This window comes from Neovison vison, chromosome X (genome assembly GCF_020171115.1).
Source record: "Neovison vison isolate M4711 chromosome X, ASM_NN_V1, whole genome shotgun sequence".
NCBI lineage: Eukaryota > Metazoa > Chordata > Mammalia > Carnivora > Mustelidae > Neogale > Neogale vison.
In genome coordinates, this window is record NC_058105.1 from 23,826,530 (window position 1) to 23,851,960 (window position 25,431).

Genomic DNA, 25,431 nt, shown 5'->3' on the forward strand with positions numbered 1-25,431 from the left:
TCAGTCTGCCCCACCCTTACATTCAGGGTCCACAAGCAAGTTCCTCTGGGAGGAGCAGACCCTTACAATCTCTACATTGAGCTATAGGTTTTTCTTAAAAGAATAGCACTTTCTTATGACACGATCTTCAACCCCACACATAAAGAGCTCACCAAGGACAAATCCATCACATCTCTTTTCCAGTTGTTTCCTGGGAGTCATAGTCACCAAATAGATATAGTAGGGGATGTATTGTATTGATAGTGGCATAGAGAGTACAGTTTTTGCAACTTTTCAAGAAATAAGTATCTCTTTTATATTGGAAATTTAAAAAATGCTATCCAGTTTTCTGCTTCGTATTGACTCTGGGAGAAATCCTAATGTGTTGCTAACTTATTCTTTTTCTTACCTTATTTCTGTTTCTTAACTTATTTCTAGATTTGTTGTGTTTCTAGTGCTAAAGTATACATGAACCATCAATTCTTGATTCATTTCCAGATTCTACATTGTTTGTAAATGTACTTTCAAATTATAAAATTGGATTAACCTTTGATCCTACTTTTGGTGTCATTTTAACTTATCTTCCCCCAAACCCACTTGTTCTGTTGCTATTGTTGTTTTGTTTGCTTGCTTGCTTTTGAAAATATGTCTACTTTGCCAAAGGAGGAAAAAGCAAAATTAAACTATTGGTACTATACTACCTTGTTTGATAGATTATTTGTGTGAGAGTTTGTATTTTTGTATTCAGTGTTTGTGTAGATTCCTGAACCTTACAGAAGGGTGATAGCATATGGATCTCAATTAAATGAGATTTGGGAATCTACATATTACCATGATCTACAAATATGTTTTATTTATATTAAGGTTGAATAAAGCCTTGATCCAACCACCTTACACGTGTTAGAATGGCCAAAATTAACAAGACAGTAAACAACATGTGTTGGAGAGGATGTGGAGAAAGGGGAACACTCTTACACTGTTGGTGGGAGCGCAAGTTGGTGCAGCCACTTTGGAAAACAGTATGGAGATTCCTTAAGAAATTAAAAATAGAGCTGCCCACAGTTTGGCGACCGAGGCCATTGCTGCTGTAAACATTGGGGTACAGATGGCCCTTCTTTTTACAACTTCTGTATCTTTGGGGTAAATACCCAGTAGTGTAATTGCAGGGTCATAGGGAAGCTCTATTTTTAGTTTCTTGAGGAATCAGAACCAAGATGCCCTCAACGGATGAATGGATAAGGAAGATGTGGTCCATATACACTATGGAGTATTATGCCTCCATCAGAAAGGATGAATACCCAACTTTTGTAGCAACATGGAGAGGAACAGAGGCGATTATGCTGAGTGAAATAAGACAAGCAGAGAGAGCCAATTTTCGTATGGTTTCATTATTTGTGGAGCATAACAAATAACATGGAGGACATGAGGAGATGGAGAGAAAGGAGTTGAGGGAAATTGGAAGGGGAGGTGAACCACGAGATATTATGGACACTGAAAAACAACCTGAGGGTTTTGAAGGGACAGGGGGTGGGAGGTTGGAGGTACAAGGTCGTATTATAGAGGGTACGTATTGCATGGAGCACTGGGTGTACTGCAAAAACAATGAATACTGTTACGTTGAAAAGAAATTAAATAAATAAGACTAATATAACAACAACAACAACAAAAATAGAGCTGCCCTATGACCCTGCAATTGCACTATTGGGTATTTACCCCAAAGATACAGATGTAGTGAAAAGAAGGGCCATCTGTACCCCAATGTTCATAGCAGCAATGGCCATGGTCGCCAAACTGTGGAAAGAACAAAGATGCCCTTCAAGGGATGAATGGATAAGGAAGATGTGGTCCATATACACTATGGAGTATTATGCCTCCATCAGAAAGGATGAATACCCAACTTTTGTAGCAACAGGGACGGGACTGGAAGAGATTACACTGCGTGAAATAAGTCAAGCAGAGAGAGTCAATTATCATATGGTTTCACTTCTTTGTGGAGCATAAGAAATAACATGGAGGACATAGGGAGAAGGAGAGGAGAAGGGGGTTGGGGGAAATGGGAGGGGGAAATGAACCACGAGAGACTATATACTCTGAAAAACAATCTGAGGGCTTTGAAGGGGCAGGGAGTGGGAAGTTGGGTGAGCCTGGTGGTGGGTATTATGGAGGGCATGTATTGCATGGAGCACTGGGAGTGTTGCATAAACAATGAATTCTGGTACACTGAAAAGAAATTAAAAATAAAAAAAGAAAAGAAAAGAAAAAAGAAAAACCTTGGTCCAGGTAGATTTCATACAAAGGACCTCAGAATTTTAACATTTCCTGACTGAAATAGCATGTCTGTTAATAATGAAGGGTACTTTTTATTTTAGTTTTCCCTTTCCCTGTATGCCAGGAAGTCATATGACTGTTAGAGATATGTTCTTTTTTAAAAGATTTTATTTATTTTTGACAGAGAGAAAGACAGAGAGAGAGAGGGGGAACACAAACAGGACGAGTCTGAGAGGGAGAAGCAGGCTCCCTGCTGTGCAGGGAACCCCATGTGGAGCTTGATCCCAGGACCCTGGGATCATGACCTGAGCTGAAGGCAGTTGCTTAATGACTGAGTCACTCAGAACCCCCCAGAGATATGCCTTTTTAAGTTCTTTATGATGTGTACTTTGTGTTTTGATACCTTTGATAATTTCACACTACAGTGATTTACTGAAAGATTAGTTCAGTGTGTGTGTATGTGTGTCTGCATAGTCACACACGTATATGTTTCCCAACTATTTAAATAAAAATAACAATGGACTGGAATCCAAGAGAATGTGTTTTATTCCCAACTGTCCCTGAATTTTCTCAATCATGGTCTTGGTCCACTTTATTTACTATCTCTTATGGCATTGATAGGAATAGGAACTGCTAAAATTGCCAAAAGAAAAAAAGGACAGATCTTAAAAGTGGATGATCATACAGAACACGGCATCTGGAAAAAATGACATTATTTGGTGTTAATTTTTGTCCATATGAAGAATCTGGGGTGTAGATAATAAGAGTATGGCAAAAATCTGGTTCCTAAAAACGAGATGGTGACTATGTCTTTCAGAAAAAGCATGGCGGAAACCCAGTTATCAAAACCTGGTTTAAAATCGCATAGGAGAGGGCGCCTGGGTGGCTCGCTTCCTCCTCTCTCTCTGCCTGCCTCTCTGCCTGCTTGTGATCTCTCTCTGTCAAATAAATAAATAAAATCTTTAAAAAATAATAAAAATAAAATAAAAAATAAAATCGCATAGGAGAATCTGATGTTGATTCCTACTGTAATAGAGCTCCCTAAATCTCTTTTGTCTAAATTTAAAACTAATTCTCTATCTGTCAGCTTTCAACCAAAGACCAAGAAATAAAAATGATGGCTTTTGACACAGGATACCTGAAAGAGCATAACATATTCAAGCTTTCTAGGGTGAGGTCTTACTTTTGCCCGTGCTTACAAAAAGTATCTGAGACAGTTTTTCTCATTCATAAATATGAAAAATTTATATAATTAGAGGTTTTTCTTTTTTTAACAATTTTTTTTTCAAACAAAGAAGCAGAAACCAGCTACGTGTAACAAATTAAATGAGAGCTGCTCTCATTGAAGTAAAAAAAGTAGGACTCACAGACTTGAAGACTTGCCTTTTTAATTCTTCTCAACAACCTATCCCCTGCTTTGGAGAAGTCTTCAGAGCAGCCCTGTTTTATGGAAATGTTATGTGAGCTACAGCTGTGGGATGGGTAAGTGATTTTAAATTTTCTAATAGTCATGTTAAAAGTGAGAAGAATTATATGCTGTTAATTTCAGTGATATATTTAATTAACCTAATATATTAAAATATTAGTTTCAATATGTTATCAATATAAGAATGATTGATTCGATTTTTAAATTCGTGCAATATATATTCAAAATAGAATGTGTATTTTTCAGTTATAGCATGTCTCAGTTTGGACTACTCACATTTCAAGTGCTTGATAGTCCTATGTGGCCAGTGGTGATCTTGCTGAATAGCAACACAAGTGCATGAGACCTTTCACAATAAATAAATGGTTTACCAAGGACTGTTCATTTCCTCCCAATGTACCACTATCTATGAAGAAAAGGTTTTTTTTAATTATTATTAATTCCAAATATACATTGAGGAAAACGTAGAAGAGACAGTTAATATTTGACTAAGTCCACTTTTGTATTTGTGAAGAATTGATAGTTTTGACCTTCTTACCCATTGAGATTTTCAAGGGAAAGGAAAGATGTATTTCTTCAGTGAAAGCAAATAGTCCTTAATTTTAATACCATTTAAATAATGTGATAGAGCACTGGTTATAATCTCAGTCTGATTGAGTCAAATCATTTCAGTATGGTAGTTCTAACTCTTAAAGTTTCAGTGCATTAAAAGTATATACTTTTTATCAGTGTTTTAAAAATCCATAAGAAATCCAGTTTCTGAGGTGGAAGTGGTGTGGGTGCTCAGAAGGTAGAAACTTCCAGTTATAAGATAAATAATTAATAGTGATATACAACATGATGACTACTGTTAACACTGCTGTATGATATAGGAAAGTTGTAAGAGAGTAAATCCAAAGAGTTCTCATCACAAGAAAAAAAAAACTATCTACATGAGATGATGGATGTTAACTAGGATTTTTGTGGTGATCTTTTCACAATATATATGTCAACTCCTTATGCTGCACACCTTAAACTTACAGTGTTATATGTCAATTATATCATAATGAACTAAAAAAGAAATCCACATTTTCACTTTCCATAAGTGCTTGGTAAAAGCTGAAATATCTCTTATTGTGGGGGAATCAAAAAAGAAAAAAATCAAATAAAAGTCTTCCATTTGAGTTTCTATGCACTTCACCCTTAAGTGGCAAGCTCTAGTCTCTTCTGTTTATTCTTAAGAGGGCTTCAATCCCAACTGTTTTATTAATGATAAGGAACAGTTGCTCTAAAACAGTGATTTACAACTTTTTAAAATCCAGGAACACTTTACAGACATGAAATCTTATATGTATAATATGTTTAACAGATAAAAGAAAATCTAACCAGGAAGGGTCATGGAACCTCACTTTCTGCTTTCATTTTGCTCCTTAGGACACTGCATAATGCTAGGTTTTCCTGAATACCACCTACTTTAAACCATAAACGTTTTCTGAACCATGCTTTTTAAAATCAGTAGCATCCTTTTTCCAGGTAGTTGATATAAATTATGTTTAGAGAATCAGCCTGTGAATATAGTATATGCGAATCCAAATTGCATGGCTCAAAGATGGGACATATTGCCTTGGTCACATTAATAAATTTTCTACTCAGTTCCATTACATTCAATTCAAAAATGTTTTATTGGATATATGCATGTTCAGTAAATTGTATGAGGTAGTAATAAAATAGAAACAAATTAGACAAGGTCCTGTCTTCAAAGAGAGTATCATCTTCTGAATAGTTTAGAAACTGAATAATCTAGATAGTCATTCATCCAACAAATATCCACTGATGCTTAGTATACTAGAGAAAATGCACTGTGTGTGGCTGGAATGAGAGAATGGAGAACTAAATAAGAATATTTTCATCTTCAATGAACCCATATAAAGGAAGAGAGTAAAAACTTATACCTTGGTACAGATTCATGCCTTAATTGCTATTGTGTAAAATATATTTAGAAATCTGAGTTATATATTTTTATAAACATATATTTTATATCCTTGGTATTGCTTAATATTATCTTATGGAAGCAACAATAGCCCATTACTGTATTTTGCTTTGTAGAATTAGTAGTGGAAGCAATGATTATTTTATTTTTTGCATCTGTGGAAAGGTTTTGAGTCTCCAATATTAATATTTTGTTGTTGATTTATATTTTTAAAGATTTTTTTTATTTATTTGACAGAGAAACAGAGATATAGAGAGGGAATATAAGCAGGGGATTGGAGAGGGAGAAGCAGGCTTCCTGCTGAGCAAAGAGAGCAATGTGGGGCTCAATCCCAGGACCCTGAGATCATGACCTGAGCCTAAGGCAGATGGTTAACAACTGCCAGGTTGTTTACTTATACTAATGGCTCAAGTTTAATGAGTAGAGTTAACACTTCCATTAATCAGTTTTTATATTTCAGCTATGTGATTTGCAGGAATCAAAATAAACCAAACATCCCACTGAGTAGTAAAACAAACCTCATGAACTGAATCTAAAATACCTCTTTCAAGCCATCATGAGACAACTAATTGACTTACATTATTTTTTAAAGTACGTTTCTTAATTTAATGATAGTTGTTAATTGCTTTGTTACAGATACTGTATTATATTTGAAACTGCAACTAAGGAGAAGGTATATTAGAAAAGGTTGATACTATAACAAGGAAGGAGATAGAGGTAGGAGAATAAGCAATTGAAGGATTCTGTGCTGCATGTACTTATGTGATATAAAACACTCCTGTGCAGCTAAGTAACTCCAGACAGGCATAAAGGAGCAACAACAAAAAGAGTAAAAATTGAAGCCCATAGGTTGATTTGCCTTTTAAAAGAGTAATTCCTTAACTCAAATGGAGTATTTATTATTTGCACATTTCAGTGTGTCTGGGAAAAATTTGAAGGGGAAACCAGAGTCCCTTATCTCCTGAAATAGCCTTCCCTGATCCTCCGCGCCCATCTTGCATGCAGAAAGAAAAAGGGTTCACTGGGGCTGGAATAGGCCCTTCAAAGAAACCCCAAATTCTCTGTTATATCTTTCCGAATGAATGACATCTGGCAGTTGCAGCTAATGTTAAAATATAATCTAGGAAGAAAATGGGAGAATACTTAAGTGCATGGTTTGATAAATTGTTACCCCCCCAAAAATGTATAGGGATGAAAATGTTTTGAAAAATCAGAAAGTCTATTTAGTAGATATTTATCATATTTCATGCATATATCACTGTTATTCATAGAATTAGAATACAAATAAAATAGATTTAACACAGACTATGTGCTGGGCATAATTTAATCTTCCCTTGTTGATTGAGGAAAGACTTCAGTATAGTTTGTAACTTTTAGTCTATAATTATGAATATAAGTTCTTCCAGTAAATAGAACATTCCAGTTGGATTTTCTGTATTTAGATAATTGTATTTGGTTTATGGGACATAACCAAATAAATAGGAACAAAATTTATTGAACATCATCCATCATAATTTGTCATCTCTATACTATTGTCCTTATAGCTATGAAACAATGGAAAGATAATCTATATCAAAATGAATAAGTATACATGTATTTCTTACTGAATTTAGCTAAACATTTCGTCATTTATATTTAATTCTAAAATATAATAATAATAATAATATATTTCAATTCTACTATTGACCTCATACACAAGGAGACAGTTTGCCAGTATTATGATACACTATACATCAAACTCAGAAGGCTGTTGTAAAATTTTTAAATCACAAATCACCATGGATAAAAATGAATAGTAGAACCAAAATGCAAGGATATAAAAACTACTATCAACAAGTAAATGTCATGAAAATATAAATTATTTTTCACTGGGCAGGGTAACAACATGAATAAGAGAACATGCAATAAATAACTTGTTATGATAAATTCAGTACAATAAAACAATTCACTGAAAGCTTGTGATAAAGTATTCAGTGCACAACATACATAAATATACCTTAGCACTGTTTAAAAGGACCCTTTACTTTAACAACAAGTCATGTAAATCGCCAACAACAATTTAAATGACTATAAGGAAAACTGTGTCTGATACTTATCCTTTTATCATGATCTTTTTTTTTAACTCAAAATACCAGAAAGCCTTACATGATGAAATGTTTGGAAGTCCCCCGTGTATTCCTGAATCTGATACTTAAGATTACTTTAATCAATGTGATATATACCACATTAATAAAAGAAAGGATAAAAATCATATGATCCTCCCAACAGATGCAGGAAAAGCATTTGACAAAATACAGCATCTTTTCTTATAAGAACCCTCATTAAAGTAAGAATAGAAGGGACATACCTCAATATCATAAAGGCCATATATAATAGACCCACAGCTAATATCATCCTCAATGGGGAAAAACCTGAGAGATTTTCCCCTAAGGTCAGAAACATGACAGGGTTGTCTACTCTCACCACTGCTGTTTAACATGGTACTAGAAATCCTAGATTCAGCAAACAGACACAAGAAGAGATAAAAAGCATCTAAATAGGCAAGGAAGAAGTCAAACTTTCACTATTTGCCGAGGACATGAAACTCTATGTAGAAAACCTGAAAGATTTCACACACACACACACAAAAAGCCAGAATTGACACTTGAATTCAGCAAAACTGCAGGATATAAAGTCAATGCACAGAAATCTATTGCACTTCTGTGTACCAATAATGATGCAGCAAAAAGAGAAATCAAGGAATCAATCCCATTTATAATTGCACCAAAACCCATAAGATACCTAAGAATAAACCTAAGCAAAGAGGTAAAAGATCTGTATGCTGAAAACTATAGAACACCTATGAAACAAACTAAGGAAGACACAAAGAAATGGAAAAACAGTCCAGTCTAAATTATCCAAAGCTATCTACACATTCAATGTAATCCCTGTCTAAAAACACCAGCATTTTTCACAAAACTAGAACAAGCAATCCTAACATTTTTATGGGACCAGAAAAGATCCCGAATAGCCAGAGGAATGTTGAATAAGAAGACAAAAGTGGGAGGTATCACAATCCCAGACTTTAGGATATATTACAAACATGTAATCACAAAAACAGTATGGTACTGGCACAAAAACAGATGTATAAATCAATGGAACAGAAGAGAAAACCCATAAATGAACCCACAATTCTATTGTCAACTAATCTTTGTAAACCAGGAAAGAATATCGAATAGTAAAAAAAAAGTCTCTTCAAAAGTGGTGTTGGGAATATTGGACAGCCACATCCAGAAGAATGAAACTGGACCACTTTCTTGCATCATACTCAAAAGTAAACTCAAAATGGATGGAAGACCTAAATATATGACAAGGAGCCATCAGAATCCTGGAGGAGAAAATAGGCAACAACCTCTTTGACCTCAGCTGCAGCGACTTCCTAATAGACCTGTCTCCAGAGGCAAGGGAAGCAAAAGTAAAAATGAACTACGGGGATGTCATCAAGATGAAAAACTTCTGCACAGGAAAGAAAGCAGCCAACATAACTAAAAGGCAACAAACAGGAGGGGAGAAGATATTTTCAAATTACATATCAGATAGAAGGCTAGTATCCAGAATCTATAAAGAACTCATCAAAATCAACACCCCAAAAATAAATAATCCAGTTAAGAAATGAGCAGAAGATTTGAACAGAGATTCCTCCAAGGAAGACATAAAAATGGCTAACAGACACATGAAAATATACTCAATAACACTCATCATCAGGGAAACACACATCAAAACCACAATGAGATAATGCTTCACACCATAAAATGACTAAAATTAACTTGGGAAAAACAGATTTTGGCAAGGATTCAGAGAAAGGGGAACATTTTTGCACTGTTGGTGGGATGCAATCTGGTGCAACCTTTCTGGAAAACAGTATGGAGCTTTGTCATAAAGTTCAAAATAGAAATACCTTATGACCTAGCTATTCCACTACCAGGTATTTAACCAAAGAACACAAAAATGCTGATTCAAAGGGGGCACATGCACCCCAATGTTTATAGCACCACTACCAACAATAGCCAAATTATAGAAAGAGGCCAAATATCCATCGAGTGGATAAAGAAGAGGTGATATATATAATGGAATATTACTCAGCCATCAAAGAATGAAATCTTGTCATTTGCGAACAATGTTGGATGGGACTACAGTATATCATGCTAAGTAAAATAATCAGAGAAAGACAAACATGATTTTACTAATTTGTGAAATTTAAGAAATGAAGCAGATGATCAGGTAGGAAAGAAGAGAAAAAGGGGGGAATACAAACCATAATAGACTCTTAAGGATAGAGAACAAACAGGATTTCTGGAAGGAGGTGGTTGGAGAGATGGGCTAAATGGGTAATAGGCAGTAAGGAAGGCACTTATTGGGATGAGCACTGGGTGTTATGTGTAAGTGATGAATCACTGAATTTTAATCCTGAAACCAATACTATATGTTAACTGACTTGAAATTAAATTTTAAAAACTTGAATGATTAAAAAAATTACTTTTGTTATGATGGCCCTTATGATAAATAGCAGTACTTCAAAAACCATAGCTTCCATGATATTTTCTCTTGTTTGGGGGGAACCTAAAAGGAGCAATAATGTCTTCAACTTCATTATCTGAGTTCTTTACTTTATTAATTTGTTTATGTGAGTATTAAAACCAATGTCTGCGGGGCGCCTGGGTGGCTCAGTGGTTTAAGCCTCTGCCTTCAGCTCAGGTCATGATTTCAGGGTCCTGGGATCGAGCCCCACATCGGGCTCTCTGCTTAGCAGGGAGCCTGCTTCCCCCTCTCTCTGCCTGCCTCTCTGCCTACTTGTCATCTCTATCAAATAAATAAATAAAAAAAATCTTAAAAACCAATGTCTGCAAGTATTTACTGAATCAGTACTTGGATGATATAAGCCAGTGTTTCCTAGGGTGACCGGATCATAAAAATCACCCAGGAGTTTAAAACTAAGTGTTAGTTTTCCTCATTTGTACTAAGGGGTTGGGAATATACCAATCCATGACTCTTAAGATTACTGAGATAATATATGAAGTCTTTGTAAACCTAAACACTACTTAAGTGTTAGTCGATTGATAGAGTTATGTACAAGTTTATTAAAAACAGAAAAGAGTGCTTAATTCTGTCTGGAAGAAGAAAGGAACACTTTATAGAATAAATGCCATTTAAGTCAGATGACAAAGAAAGTATAGGCATAGAAGCCTGCCTGTTTTATAATAGCTACTAACAAATATTTAAACTATATTAAATGCCAGAAGTTGTACTAGTGCTAAATAATCTTATGTGCTAAACATGTTAAAGGATCAATGACTTCTACTCACTTTAGAAGGTACATAGGTAGGTTTTATTAACTCCATTATAAAACATGATGCTTGTTTTGATCAATAGTCCTCAAGGAGAGAGGGGTGTGCATGTTGGAATCACTTGGGACACTTTTAAATAAGCATGCAAAAAATATATCTGGAGATGCACACAAAAGTTTTAAACTGTTTATGCTCTCTTGAAAAGAATTAGGGTAGGAACCTGAGATGTTTATTTTTAACTTTGTAGTAACACTGTTTATTATCACCCCAACAGCCATTCTTCCTTTCTTTAATAATACTATCCTACATTTTTAGCTAGACACATGGCTGTCCAGAATAAAAATTCTATTTTTCAGCCTCCTTGAAGTTAGATTTGGCGATGGGACTGAGTTTTGTCTACCCATGTAATGTAAGCAGAAGGGTTTTGTGTGATGTGATAGTTAGGGCTGCCATAGCAAAGTACCACAAACTGATTAGATTAAATGACCAAAATTCATGGTCTCACAGTTCTGGTGGCTAGAAGCCCCAACATAAGTGTCAGCAGGGTTGGGCCTTGTGAGGGCTGTGAGAGAAGTGTCTATTCCAAGCCTCTTTCCTTTGCTTGGAAATGGCCATGTTCTCCCTGTGTGCATTTATCTCTTGTCCAAATGTCCCCTTTATATAAGGACATCAGTTATTTTTAGATTAGAACTACCTTGATGATCTCATCCTATCTGATACATCAGCAATTACCCTGTTTCAAAATAAAGTCATGTTCTGAGGTACTGGAGGTTAAGACTTTAAAATATGAATTTGGGGGTACATTGATCAACCTATAATGTAATTTCCCATAAAATGTCTTTAAAGGAAGAGGAAAGGTAAATACTTCACTTCAGTGTTTCCTTCTTCCTCTATGATAGAATACAAATATGATGTCTAGAGCTCTAGATGACTTGGGGATGAAATTTACAGAGCAACTAGATAGAAAAAGTCCTGGAAAAGGTAGAGGCAACCTAACTATCCCCAAGCTACTTACCTCCAGATTTGATTTACAAGAAAAAGAAATAAACTTCTGTCTTGTTTCAGGAACTTATTTTTGAGTTTTCTTTTACATGCAAATAAACTAAGGCTAATGCATACTTAAATATTTTATTATGTTTTGAATTATTTTTCCACATGCATTATTTTTAATTAAAAGTATTTTTTAAATTTTCCTTATTTAGTGAGGTCTCCTGGTATATGAAAAACATGATTAAAAAAGTTCAACTAACATTTACTATTTTGGTGAAATATGCCATTGCTTCATATCAAGATTGCTTTCATGCAAATGATTTCTTTAAAACATCAAATTGGGAAATTTTACTTTTGCCTTCCTTATTTAACTGATATATATATATACACATATATATCATATATATATTTTTTCCCCTCCTTTTCTCTTTTGGTGATTGACAGCATTTATCCGTGTCATTGACCCTTCATTGGAGAAACATTTATTTTACAGTTTTGCAGACTCATTGCAGAATGGAAAAGAAGTTCTTTCTCAGCTATCTTTTCTCTCTGTCTTTGTTTTCAACCTGTTAAGTTGAATAGTACCCAATAATCAGTAAAGAAAAAGGCTTGAGGTAGATAAATGGCGGGTAGCTTCACGCATGGGCTATGGGATACTTTTGCTTTTGTAACCTTTACATATTTGTATAAGAAACATTTTAATTCTATATGCCAGTGGTTCTTATCATCTTTTGGGTCATGAACCTATTTAAGAATCCGTTGAAAGCTATGGATTCTCTCCTCCAAAAATGCACATATCTGCAAAAATTTGCATATAATTTAAGGAGGTTTACTGACTCTGAAAATTCCTCCATGAAAACCAGTTAAATACCTTTGCTCTGTGCAATCCTTAAACATATTTTTAGTACTCATTACTTTGCTTCATTGCTAGCTTAACTTTAAAAAGTACATTTTGAAATACAATGGAATTGTGCCAGGCAGGAAAAAAATTTAAATTAGTGCAGTTTTTTAAAGATTTTATTTATTTATTTGACAGAGAAAGACACAGTGAGAGAGGGGAACACAAGCAGGGGGTGTGGAAGAGGGAGAAGCGGCCTCCCACCAAGCAGTGAGCCCGATGCAGGGCTTGATCCCAGGATCCTGGGATCATGCCTTAAGCCTAAGGCAGATGCGTAACATCTGAGCCACCCAGATGTCCCTAAATTAGTGCATTTTTTCTCCCTGGAAACCATGCTTCCTTTTTCTTTCCTTCAATGTCTCTCCCTACCTCTTCAATATATTGGCACTTCCTTTTTTTTTTTAAACATATGTATTATTTGTTTCAGGGTACAGGTATCTTATTCATCAGTCTTACACAATTCACAGCACTCACCATAGCACATACCCTCCCCAAAGTTCATCACCCAGCCACTCCAACCCTCCCACTCCCCTCTGCTCCAGCAACCCTCAGTTTGCTTCCTGAGATTAAGAGTCTCTTATGGTTTGTCTCCCTCTCTGGTTTCATCTTGTTTCATTTTTCATTTTGTTTCAATTTTCCCTCCCTTTCTGTATGATCTTCTGTCATATGTTCAGTGGGATCATATGATAATTGTCTTTCTCTGATTGACTTATTTCACTTAGCACAGTTCCATCCACATTGTTGCAAATGGCAAGATTTCTTTTTTGATGGCTACATAGTATTCCATTGTATATATATCCCACATCTTCTTTACATTCATATTTTGATGGACATCTAGGCTCTCTCCATAGTTTGGCGATTGTGGACATTATTTCTATAAACACTAGGGTGCACATGATATTGGCATTTTCTTATAGGAATCAAGAATATTTTTTTCTTATCAAAATGCATTTCCTATAAAGGACATGTTAAAGAATTTATATGAAAAATATAAATGTATAATGGGAATTAAAGTGCTATCCCTCCTAGGGGTATTTTCCCTTTAGCAGAAGACAAGAAATACGGAGTCAAGTAAATTCTTCTCTAATACTAAATCATAGTCATCTGGGAGTAGGTGAATGAGTCACATCACTGGAGTGGGAAGATTTGGGTGAGCCTATTAATTTTACGATGAATGCAGTTGACTGACTATTCTCCAATATGAAAACTTGGCCATGTTGTAGAATAACACTTTATAATGCAGGTTTTACTTCATTTATAATGTTGTGGTGGTTTTTTAATTATTTTGAGTAATTATTCCTTTATTTTTATAATAATTAATTTATGCCCTGATAATGTTCTAGCATATGTTTGGGTAGAAATTATAAATCCAGTAAATTTTCCATCTCAGTAATATTTCCATTTAATGTTTGGTTGTTCAGAGTCTAAATGTAAGATTGTACATTTACCTATTAAGAAGGAGTTTTGTTACAGAATTTCTTTTGCATAAACCTATGGTCAGCTTTTTCAGAGGTTAGAATGTAATAGTACTATTCCTGCTCATTTAAAGAGAAAGCATGATGATAATATTTTGGCTTAATGTATAAATGCAAAAACAATTAATGTACTATAGTATTTTAAGAATGCTCATTTGCTCTGCTGATGAAAATCATTCAACTTAGAATATTCTATTAATGTTATTTTTATTATTGTCCCATTGTTATGATGCAGTAAAATGTGAAGTGAATAAGTAGAATGGAAATTTTTAAATATTAGTCTTTAAAATTCAGCAGATTACTCTTATTTACAAGTGGAGACCTAGCGAATAAGAAAGGATCTTCTTTCATGTTCTTCTTAAAAGCTGAGTTCTTAAGATATCTACTTGGAATGTTGTATCAGTCATGCAAGAAAGGCAAAGTCATACAAAATAAACAAGCAACCAAATGTAAATGGCTTATGTATTAGTTTTCTAATTCTGTGTAACAAATTATCCCACTTTTCCTGTGGGCCACACTCATCACTCTGAGCATCTAGAGGATGCCTTTAGGCTCAGGGGTATGGTCCCCACAACATAGTAGCTTGCTTCTTCAGTACCAGCGAAAGAATTTCACTGAAGTTAACCACAGAGGAATCTGTATCATGTAACAAATGGAACTATCTGATCACCTTTGCAGTATAAGGAAATTAGTCAAGGAGTGATTATCCCGTCCTAGTCAACAGGTCCTCTCTCACTCCAAGGATAGGATTAGACAGGGGATATACACTACGGAGGAGGATTATTAAGAATCTATTTAGAATTCTGCTAACCACAGTTTATGACACATGTTGATTTGTTGCTTAATCAAATTCTGTTTCAGGTGTATGTGACTCTCCAGGGCAGCCATCCTTCATACTTAGCAATTCTGACTGCTTCAATCTTTTGGCATGGTTATATCTACATGACACCTTTTCCTCAACTACTTTGGCAGGGGATGAAGCATTGGAGAGATAAGAACCAGCAATTAAATATTTTCAGCCTGAAGTGATAAATGCCACTTCCACTCATATTTTATTAGCCAGCGAGTTATCAAATAGCTATGCCTGACTTCAAGAGAGAAGAAACATAAAATCCTCCCATACACATGGAATTAGATGATAATCAGATATTGATAAACAGTAGAAAGCCCTACTACAAAATATTGATATTAAAGTCAGGTTCCTTTCTCATAGTAGTTCATATATTAGTGTAAGATGATCTTTTTTTTTTAATTTTTAAAGAACTTTTTTGAGATACAAAGTTTACCCATTTTAAATACACATTCAATAATTTTTAGTATATTTACCAGATGAGCTTATCTGGGAGTATAATGTTAAAATATTTTTTGAAAAAAAAAAGGCTAGCTATAAAATGGTAGGTCTTTGTCTGTGTGTGTATACCCATTTGAGCCTGTCTGTATACTGACTGCATCTTACTTACCTTCAAATAATTAACATTATGAGTTTAGACAACATGTGAGCACTTTCAAGCATCCTTCCATTTATTCTTCTGTTGTAAAACATTTGTGCATTTATATATTTAATCAGAAAACATTTATAAAGAACTCACTATGTTACCAAGAACCTACTCTGCTAAGTTCTGAGATGAATACAATTTGAATTTTTATCAATAAATTGTTACAATAAAGAAAATATAATATGAATAAAGGAAGTACACAGTGCTATTGAAGTTAAATAGATGCTTGCTACCTGGGCTGATAAAGTGTTCATGAAAAGAATAATATTAGAGGTGGAGCCTGAAAAGTAAATATGATATATGGATGGAAAAGGGAACAAAAAATTTAACAAAAATGGCATTAGCAAAATAACAGAAACGGGAAAGCAAGGATACTATTTGGGAAAATATAAGTCATCATGGTTTCCAGATGAATAAAAGTATATATAAATCAGAGTAGTGGAGGGTCATAGAAGGCTTTGAAAGATGAATTAAAGATAATTACAACTGATAAGGGGTTTGTAGCTTTCTATTTATGGCAGAATCCTTTCATAATCTCTAAAAAGGAAAAAAGGGATCCAGAAATTAGGGAAGAGCAATTGCACTCAGTGTCCTTCATGATCAAATTAATGGAATATGACTTTGTATTGCAACCCTGAGTCATGAAGAAGAAAAGTATTCTTTGGACATTATAGGGAGATTATTATATTGACCATACAATGTCCCTCTTGTGTAGACTTGAAGGATTTTGGCAAGAAACTAATCTTCAAAATATAAAATATATCTAAATTTTTAGATACTTGGGGAAATGCAAATTGCAATCTAAAATGTAAGGCTTGATCTTATACCTTTCTTTTGGCTTACAGTGGAAACCTTCTTGAGGAGACCACACTTTTGGTTCACAGTAAACACCTCTGTACGTATGCATTTTGCAAGATATATAAGGGAATTGGGGACGTTTTTCCTGAGGAAGTAAAAAAAAAATGGGAGTGAGGCAGGAAAAGAGACTTTTTTGAAGGAGACATTAATCAAGACAGACTGAAGGATGAAAAAGGAAGGGATAAAATAAGGAAGGAAGGAAGGTAGTGATCATGTGAGATACCCTGAATATCCAAAAAGTAATGGTCTGAAGCCTTTTTGCATAATACAAAGGGAAAGAGAAGAAGTAGCCAGACTAAACACTTACCATCCACTCTTTCACCCCTCTTTTCTCTGCATGGTTTGGACATAATATTTCTCTTTCCGGAGGTTGTGCATATTTGGAAGAGGGAACAAAGTAGGCTGTTGCCACCGACTACACCTTCTCTCTTCTATGCTACAGTCACCGGCAGGTGTCAGAAAGAGCATCATTTTGCCCTAGAGAGTTATAAGTGTATCCTCCTTTAAGCAACATCCTTGTTAGGAAAAAGCTACTCCCCAAATCCTGCTCAGATAACTTAGATACCTTATCTAGCAGAAGAGAAGAGACTATCACATTTGTTAAATTTGTGGTAGCTGTTGTATTATCTGTGAACTTCAGCACATTTACTGGCTAAGTCTGAATCAAACCATATCCTAGAATTGAGCCAGGAGTGCTTCCCACCCTGGTTACCAAAATGTTATCAAAATGGTGTCACAAGGAAGACAGGCAAGATGGCAGAGGAATAGGAAATCGTATTTCAACCAGTCCCCTAAATGGAGCTAGATATCCACCAAAGCACTCTGAACACCCACAAAATCAGCCTGAGATATAAGATTTTACACTTCTGAATCTCTGTGGGGGCAGAAGATCATCAGTGGGGAGGTACAGAGGAGTTGGGAATGCACAGACAGATATCAGAGAATAAACAGAAATGTGAGGGAGCCACCAGAAGTGAACCATTGAAAAGTATTACTCCAGTGTGAAAGTGTCCTGTGCTTGGGGACCAAAAATTTCTTGGAGACTGGTGGCTGTGAGTTGGGAAAGGACTGATAACAGCACTCAAACAGAACAAAAGGGCTTAAGGGACAATTGTTGAGACTGGGTGGCCTCAGGCATGGACCTAAGCCCAGGGTCCCAGGACAGCCACAGCCAGCACTAGCCTGCACCTGAGAAAGATTGGTGTCACCACAGCTGCCTCTACTGCCTCCACCACCGCCAGGGCTGAGTGCACCTGGCACAGGCTTGAGTCAATGGTCCCAGGAATGGCAGCTGTTGGGACTGGGCTTGCCTGGACCAGTATCACTTGAAGTTTTGGTGGCACAGGGATACAGAGACAAAGGGGGCCTTGGGCAATCACTGAGATAGTGGCTGGGGTTACACACCACCTGTGGGCGGCTGTGTTGTTCAACAGAGTTTGCAGAGGTGGGGGGGTCTGTGTGTTCTGGACCATTCAGAGAGGAGCAGACTGTGGCTTTTCTCTGAAGCAGGGCTCCGGGTGTGGTTAGTTTACATTTTACCCTCTGAAAAGGTGGGAAGAGCTACCAGAGAGCAAAAAACTTCAGAGAACAAAAGTACAAAAAACAGGTTTTCGTGGATCCCAGCCCCTTGAGAGTGAGCAGGGCAACTCTGCCCAGGCAGGATTGGTTGAAAAACAATGTAGCAGGCCCCTCCTCCAGAAGACAAGCTGAAAGAACAATAGGACAACAACCACAGGGTCTTCGTGAAATTGCAAAACCTCAACATCAGGGAAAATGAAATATTAAGCCCCTCATATTGCCTCACAGACTGTATATTTTTTAGATACAACTTTTCTTTCTCTCTCTTTTTTAAATTCATTCAATGATTTTTATTCTTTTATTTTTTTTACCTACTTACCATTTCAACTACATGTTTAATACAACATATTCCATAGTAAATTTTTAACTTGAACTTCCTTCATACATATACTTTTTTCTTTTTCTTTTTTTATACATATAGTTATAAGCTTCAAAGCTTCAAGGTAGTCCTTTTACCCTACTGAATACTACCTCTCTCCCTCTCTCTCTCTCTCTATACACACACACGCACACATACACACACATATGTAGTTTTAACTTCCCTGTATCTCTGGAAAGTTGAGTCCTCTTACAAAGATAACAAGATACCCCAGGAGGAATTGAATATCTTTCCTCACGCACATAGAGGGATTATAACCACCTTCCTGTCATTGCCCCCCCTTTTATTTTCTGTTTTTATTTTCTTTTTATTTTTCTTTTTTGGTTTTTCTGTGTGTTTGTTTTTGTTTTTTTACTTTATAAATCTTACTCTTGAGGGTCATTTTGGGGCGGAGGGGTTTGTCCTTTTTTTTCTTTTTTCTTTCTTTTTGGTGGTGGCTTCCAATTGCTCCGAAACTTTTCAGGGTGCACTTTGCCTGGATAGTAGTTGATATTTTAAGCTATACATCCCCTCAATGACTTCTCACCAAAATGACTAGAAGGAGGAACCCCCAACAGAGGAAAAATTCAGACACTGTGATCTTTGCTACAGAATTATTTGATATGGACATAAGCAAGAAATCAGAAATAGAATTCAGAGTGACAGTTGTGCAGACAATGGCTAAGTTGGAGAAGACCATTAGTGACAACATGAAATCTCTAAGGGCAGAAGTGAGAGCTGATATGGCAGAATTTAAAAATGTTATCAGTGAGATCCAATCTAATCTAAATACTCTAACAGCTAGAGTAAATGAAGCAGAAGATTGAATTAGTGATCTAGAAGACAAACTGATAGAAAAGAAGGGTCAGGAGGAAGCCTGGAACAAACAGCTTAGAAGTCATGAAAACAGAATTAAAGAAATAAATTAAGCCATGAAATGTTCCAATGTCAGAATTATTGGAATCCCTGAGGGGGTGATGAGAGAAAGGGGACTAGAAGATATAGTTGAGCAAATCCTAGCTGAGAATTTCCCTAATCAGGGGAACGGAACAAGTGTTAATATCCTAGAGGCAGAGAGGACACCCCCCAAGGTCAACAAGGGTAGAGAAACCTACTGGCATGTGATGGTGAAATCCACAAGTCATAAATTCAGAGAAAAGGTCTAAGGGTAACTAGGGGGAAGAGATTCCTTATGTACAGAGGGAGGAACATTAGAATAATGTTAGAACTGTCCACAGAAACCTGGCAAGCCAGAAAGGGCTGGTAAAACATATTCAGGGCACTAAACGAGAAGAACATGCAACCAGGAATACTTTATAGTATTGCCCTTTATAGGGCAAGGCTGACATTCAGAATAGATGAAGAGATAAAGAGCTTCCAAGATAGGCAAAGACTAAAAGATTATGTGACCACCAAGCTGGTATTACAAAAATATTAAGGGGGTTTCTATAAAAGAAGAAAGACCCAAGAGTAATACAGAACAGAAATTAACAGAGACAATCTACAGAAACAAGGTCCTCAGAGGCAACATGATGACAATAAAAACATATCTTTCAATAATCACTCTCAACATGAATGGCTTAAATGTTCCTATAAAAAGGCACAGGGTTGCAGATTGGATAAAAAGACAAGATCCATCCATATGCTGTCTACAAGAGAAACATTTTGAACCTAAAGATACATCCAGCCTGAAAGTGAAGGTGATGGAGAAACATCTTTCATGCCAATGGGCCTCAAAAGAAAGTTGGGGTAGCAATTCTCATATCAGACAAATTATATTTTAAACTAAAGACTGTCGTCAGAGATACAGAAGGACATTACATCATTCTTAAAGGGTCTTTCCAAGAAGAAGATGTAACAATTGTAAATATTTATGACCCCAACATGGGAGCATCCCAGTACATAAGCCAACTGTTACTCAAAATAAAGGGACATATTAATAAGAATATGTTAACTGTAGGAGATCTTAACATGTCACTCTCAGCAATAGACAGATTATCTAATCAGAAAATCAACAAAGAAACAAGAGCTTTGGATGACACTTTGGATCAGATGGACCTCATAGATATATACAGAACATTTCACCCAAAAACAGCAAAATACTCTTCTCGAGTGCACGTGGAACTTTCTCTAGAATAGACCACATACTAGGTTACAAATCAGGTCTCAGACCATACGAAAAGACTGAGGTTATTCACTGTGTATTCTCAGAACACAATGCTTTCAAACTGGAACTCAACCACAAGAAAGAGTTTGGAAGGAATTCAAACACTTGTAAGCTAAAGACCATCCTGCTTAAGAATGCTTGGGTCAAACAGGAAATCAAAGAATAACTTAAACAATTCATGGAAACCAATGAGAACAAAAAACACATCTGTCCAAATCCTATGGGATATGGCAAAGTTAGTCCTAAGGGTGAAATACATAGCCATTCAAACCTCACTCAAGGAAAAAAAGAAAGAAAGAGAGAAAAGAAAAAGAAACGAGAAATCCCAAATACACAAACTTTCTTTACATCTTAAAGAATTGAGAATCAACAACAAATTACATATAGTCCATGCATGAGAAGGGGCATAATTAACATTATAGCAGAGAGCAATGAGTTAGAAAACAGAGATAAAGTAGAACACATCAGTGAAACTAGAAGCTGGTTCTTTCAAAGAATTAATAAGATCAATAAACCACTGGCCAGACTAATCCAAAAGACAAGAGAAAGGACCCAAATTAATAAAATTATGAATGAAAGAGGAGAGATTATAACTAACACCAAAGAAATAAAAACAATCTTCAGAAATTATTATCAACAGCTATGTGCCAATAAGTTAAGCAATCTAGAAGAAATGGCTGCATTTCTGGAAACCTATAAACTTCCAAGACTGAAACAGGAAGAAATCAACAATGTGAACAAACCAATAACCAGTAGTGAGTTTGAAGCAGTGATCAAAAACCTCCCAAAAAACAAGAGTCCAGGACATGATGGATACCCTGGGGAATTTCATCAAACATTCAATGAAGAAACAATACCTATTCTCCTGAAGCTGTTTCAAAAAATAAGAACAGAAGGAAAACTTCCAAACTCTTTCTATGAGGCCAGCAGTACCTTGATCCCCAAACCAGTCAAAGACCCAATCAAAAATGAGAATTTCAGACCAATATAACTAATGAACATGGATGCCATAATTCTCAACAAGATCCTAGCTAATAGGTTATCCACCACGTCATTATCCACCACAGCAAGTTGGGATTTATCTCTGGGATGCAAGGGTGGTTCGACATTCACAAATCAATTGATCCAATAGAACAAACCAATAACAGAAGAGAGAAGAAGCACATGGTCCTCTCAATTGCTGCAGAACAAGTATTTAACAAAATACAGCATCCTTTCCTGATTAAAACTCTTCAGAGTTTAGGGATAGAGGGAACATTCCTTAATTTCATAAAATCCATCTATGGAAAACCCACAGTAAATATCATTTTCAATGGGGAAAAGCTGAGAGTCTTTCTCTTAAAATCAGGAAAATGAGAGGGGCACCTGGGTGGCTCAATGGGTTAAGCCTCTACTTTCGGTTCAAGTCATGGTCCCAGGGTCCTGGGATCAAGCCCAACATCGGGCTCCCTGCTCAGCAGGGAACCTGCTTTCCCCATCTATCTCTGCCTGCCTCTCTGCCTACTTGTGATTTCTCTCTCTCTCTCTGTCAAATAAATAAATAATATTAAAAAATTAGGAACATGATAAGGATGCCCACTCTTGCCACTGTTCTTTAACATAGCAGTAGAAGTCTGAGCAACAGCAATCAGACAACAAAAATTAATAAAACATATTCGAATTGGCAAAGAAGAAGTTAATTTCTCTCTCTTCGCAGATGCCATGATACTTTATGTGGAAAACCCAAGACTCCCATGATACTTTATATGGAAAACCCAAAAGACTCCCAAATTACCCCCAATTTACTAGATCTCATACAGCAATTCAGTAATGTGGCAGGATACAAAATCAATGCACAGACATCAGTTGCTTTCTTATGCACTAACAATGAAACTGTAGAATGGGAAATTAGAGAATTGATTCCATTTACAACAGCACTAAGAACCATAAGATACCTGGGAATAAACCTAACCAAAGAGATAAAGGATCTATACTCAAGGAACTACAGAATACTCATGAAAGATATTCAAGAAGACATAGAAAGATGGAATAACATTCCATGCTCATGGATTGGAAGAATAAACATCGTTCAAATGTCTATGCTGCCCAGAGCAATCTATATTTTCAATGACGTCCTGGTCAAAATACCAGTGGCAATTTTCAAAGTGCTGGAACAAACAATCCTAATATTTGTATGGAACCAGAAAGGACCCAAAATCATCAAGGAAATGTAGAAAAAGAAAAAAGTTGAGGGCATCATTTTGCCTGATTTCAAGATTTATTACAAAGCTGTGATCATCAAGTCAATATGGTACTGGCACAAAAGCAGATATGTAGGCCAATGGAACAGAGTAGACAGCCTAGATGTAGACCCTTAACTCTATAGTCAAATAATCTTCGGCAAATCATGAAAAAATATGCAATGGAAAAAGGAGAGTCTCTTCAATAAATGGTGTTGGGAAAATTGGACAGCTTTATACAGAAGAATTATTAGATATAGAAGATGAAGAGTGTTTCCAGAGTGGTTTGAACTAGATTACACTAAGTAAGGGTGCTAGCAATGCAATACGTTAGAATTTGGGAAATGAAGAAGGGTCACAGTGTGTTTGAAACAACATACCCTCTAGGTTGTATTAGTATAAATACATTAGTGTACACTCCTTTTGTTAAATTGCTTTATTACCTTACAATATGTCTTTGGCTGTATAGAGAACTCCAAGAAAAGGCTTATTATGCTTATAAAAGGAATAACAGAAAAAGACCTCTTTATATGTACAGAGATGGTGGATGTTGTTACTGAAGACTATAGAAAAGGTTTCACAAACATCCTGAGAATCCTTTCAGGAATTTTAATAGTAATTCAAGTTGCACAACTAATTCACCTGATTCAGGCAGAGCAGGAAAAAAAAAAGATAAGGATAAATTTAAGTCCATAGATACTTACAGGCGAAATAAATTAGCTGATATTGTATCTTAGACTAACCTTAATCTTAGTGACTGCACAAGAAGTGCCATGGAAAGACAAATTGGAGTATTGGTGACAGATGCAAAGGTGTGGCATGATGATTCTCAGTTCCAGAGAACCTTGATATTCTTGTTTTTTTTTGCTTGCTTTTCTTTTCCCTACCAAAAGCAAGGTATTCAGTGGTAAGCTGTATGCTCATGGAAGATTAATCTCTAGTATTGTATTTTGACACTGTACATTTGAAATTGTATTTGATATTGTACATTTTGATATTGATTTGATATTGTATTTGATTAACTGTATATTGACTGTCGCCCTCGACCCGCAAGGATGACAAGAAGCCCCGGTTCAGATGTATCTTCTCTCTATTTCCGCAAGTCTACACACTTATATATGTTTACATGACCAATCAGTGAACAAGGTGACCAATAAGGGGCCAAACAATGGGGAGAGCCAATGAGAGTCCTGTTACTATGCTGATTAAATTTGAAACAGCCAATGACTATGTCCTCCTTTAGGCGGGCTTCACCAGAAAGTTCGTTGTTTACTTGCAGCGTATTTTGCTGGCAGTGAGCCAAGCGCCATCTTGTAATGGCGGGGACTTTCCCGGCCAGAGGCGGTCCCCGACATCTCCCCCTTTTTTGTTTTATGGCAGAGATCGTGCCTGTCTTAGGTCATCAGTAGCAGAAAACATCCTTACCCGTCATCAGACACAAGATATCGATGATCTCTGTCCTGTCTTAGGTTGGTATGTTTCTCTACTGATCTTACCCGTCTTTGACTACCGATCTAGCATGCTTAGCCACATCTGGGGAGATGTCCCAGCCTCTGTTGACAAAAGGGCTTGTACTATATAGCTCGGCTCTGCTCTCGCTGCTGTGTTCTCCATTGGTGAACTTTTCTGAATAGAAGCAGAATGCCAGTAAGAAGGAGGACAAGAAGACCAATTGTGCCAGCCCATTGTTTGGTAAACTGGAACATATTGCTGGATGTTTGAAATAGCTCTGGGAGGGAAGTTGGTTGCACACGCGTACTCGTGTGAAATTTTGAAAATCGTCAGAAAATTGTCAGACCAAGCACCCTGCAAATACTGGGAGAGCTGTCGGGAGACATTCTGTAAGTTACTCATATTAGTATAGGCTATGGGAGTTACACAATTTGCCGGGAAGTGTGCTATACATCCCAGTCCCAATAGGGCCCCCAATATGTCCACTTAACTTTCCAAATTCTGAAACCTGTGTGACATCCATTTGCCATATATGACTAGGTAATAGACCCTTAGGATTAACCCCCAAGGACGGTGCAGGTAGTAAAGTCAAGCAGTTTCTGCAGGAGACTACTATGTCCCGTGCCTGTGCTTTTGTTATGTTAAATTTGAGGCGAAGAGTTAAAGCATTCACATGGAACAGCTTATGATAATGTCTCGCCTGTTGCACCAGGTCCTCAATGGCAAAGGTTGATATGGCCCCGAGGCATTAATAGGTTTTACAGGGGCCAAACCCTGGATCACAGGTGGTCCCATTGAGGTATGTTTAGCAAGCCTTCATCTAGGAACCATGGAGCCGCCTTTTCCACTGTATTCAAAAAGGCCCGAGCAGTTTTTGCTTTTAGTGGAGTTCCATTGGCTTACAGCAGGTCTTTTAAAGACCCTTCTAACCGCACTTTAGATACTTCAGATCCCATTATGAACACACAGACAAC

The 25,431-nt window shown here is 36.4% G+C and overlaps 1 protein-coding gene across 1 annotated transcript in view; it reads right to left on the bottom strand.

The window, feature by feature from the left end:
* PRR32 (proline rich 32) overlaps positions 1–24,077 on the bottom strand; it is a 209,159-nt gene extending 185,082 nt beyond the window's left edge. The window contains 1 exon segment of the mRNA XM_044234823.1: positions 23,749–24,077. The gene's annotated coding sequence lies outside the window, so the exon portion shown is untranslated.
* Between the last annotated feature and the right edge of the window lie 1,354 nt (positions 24,078–25,431).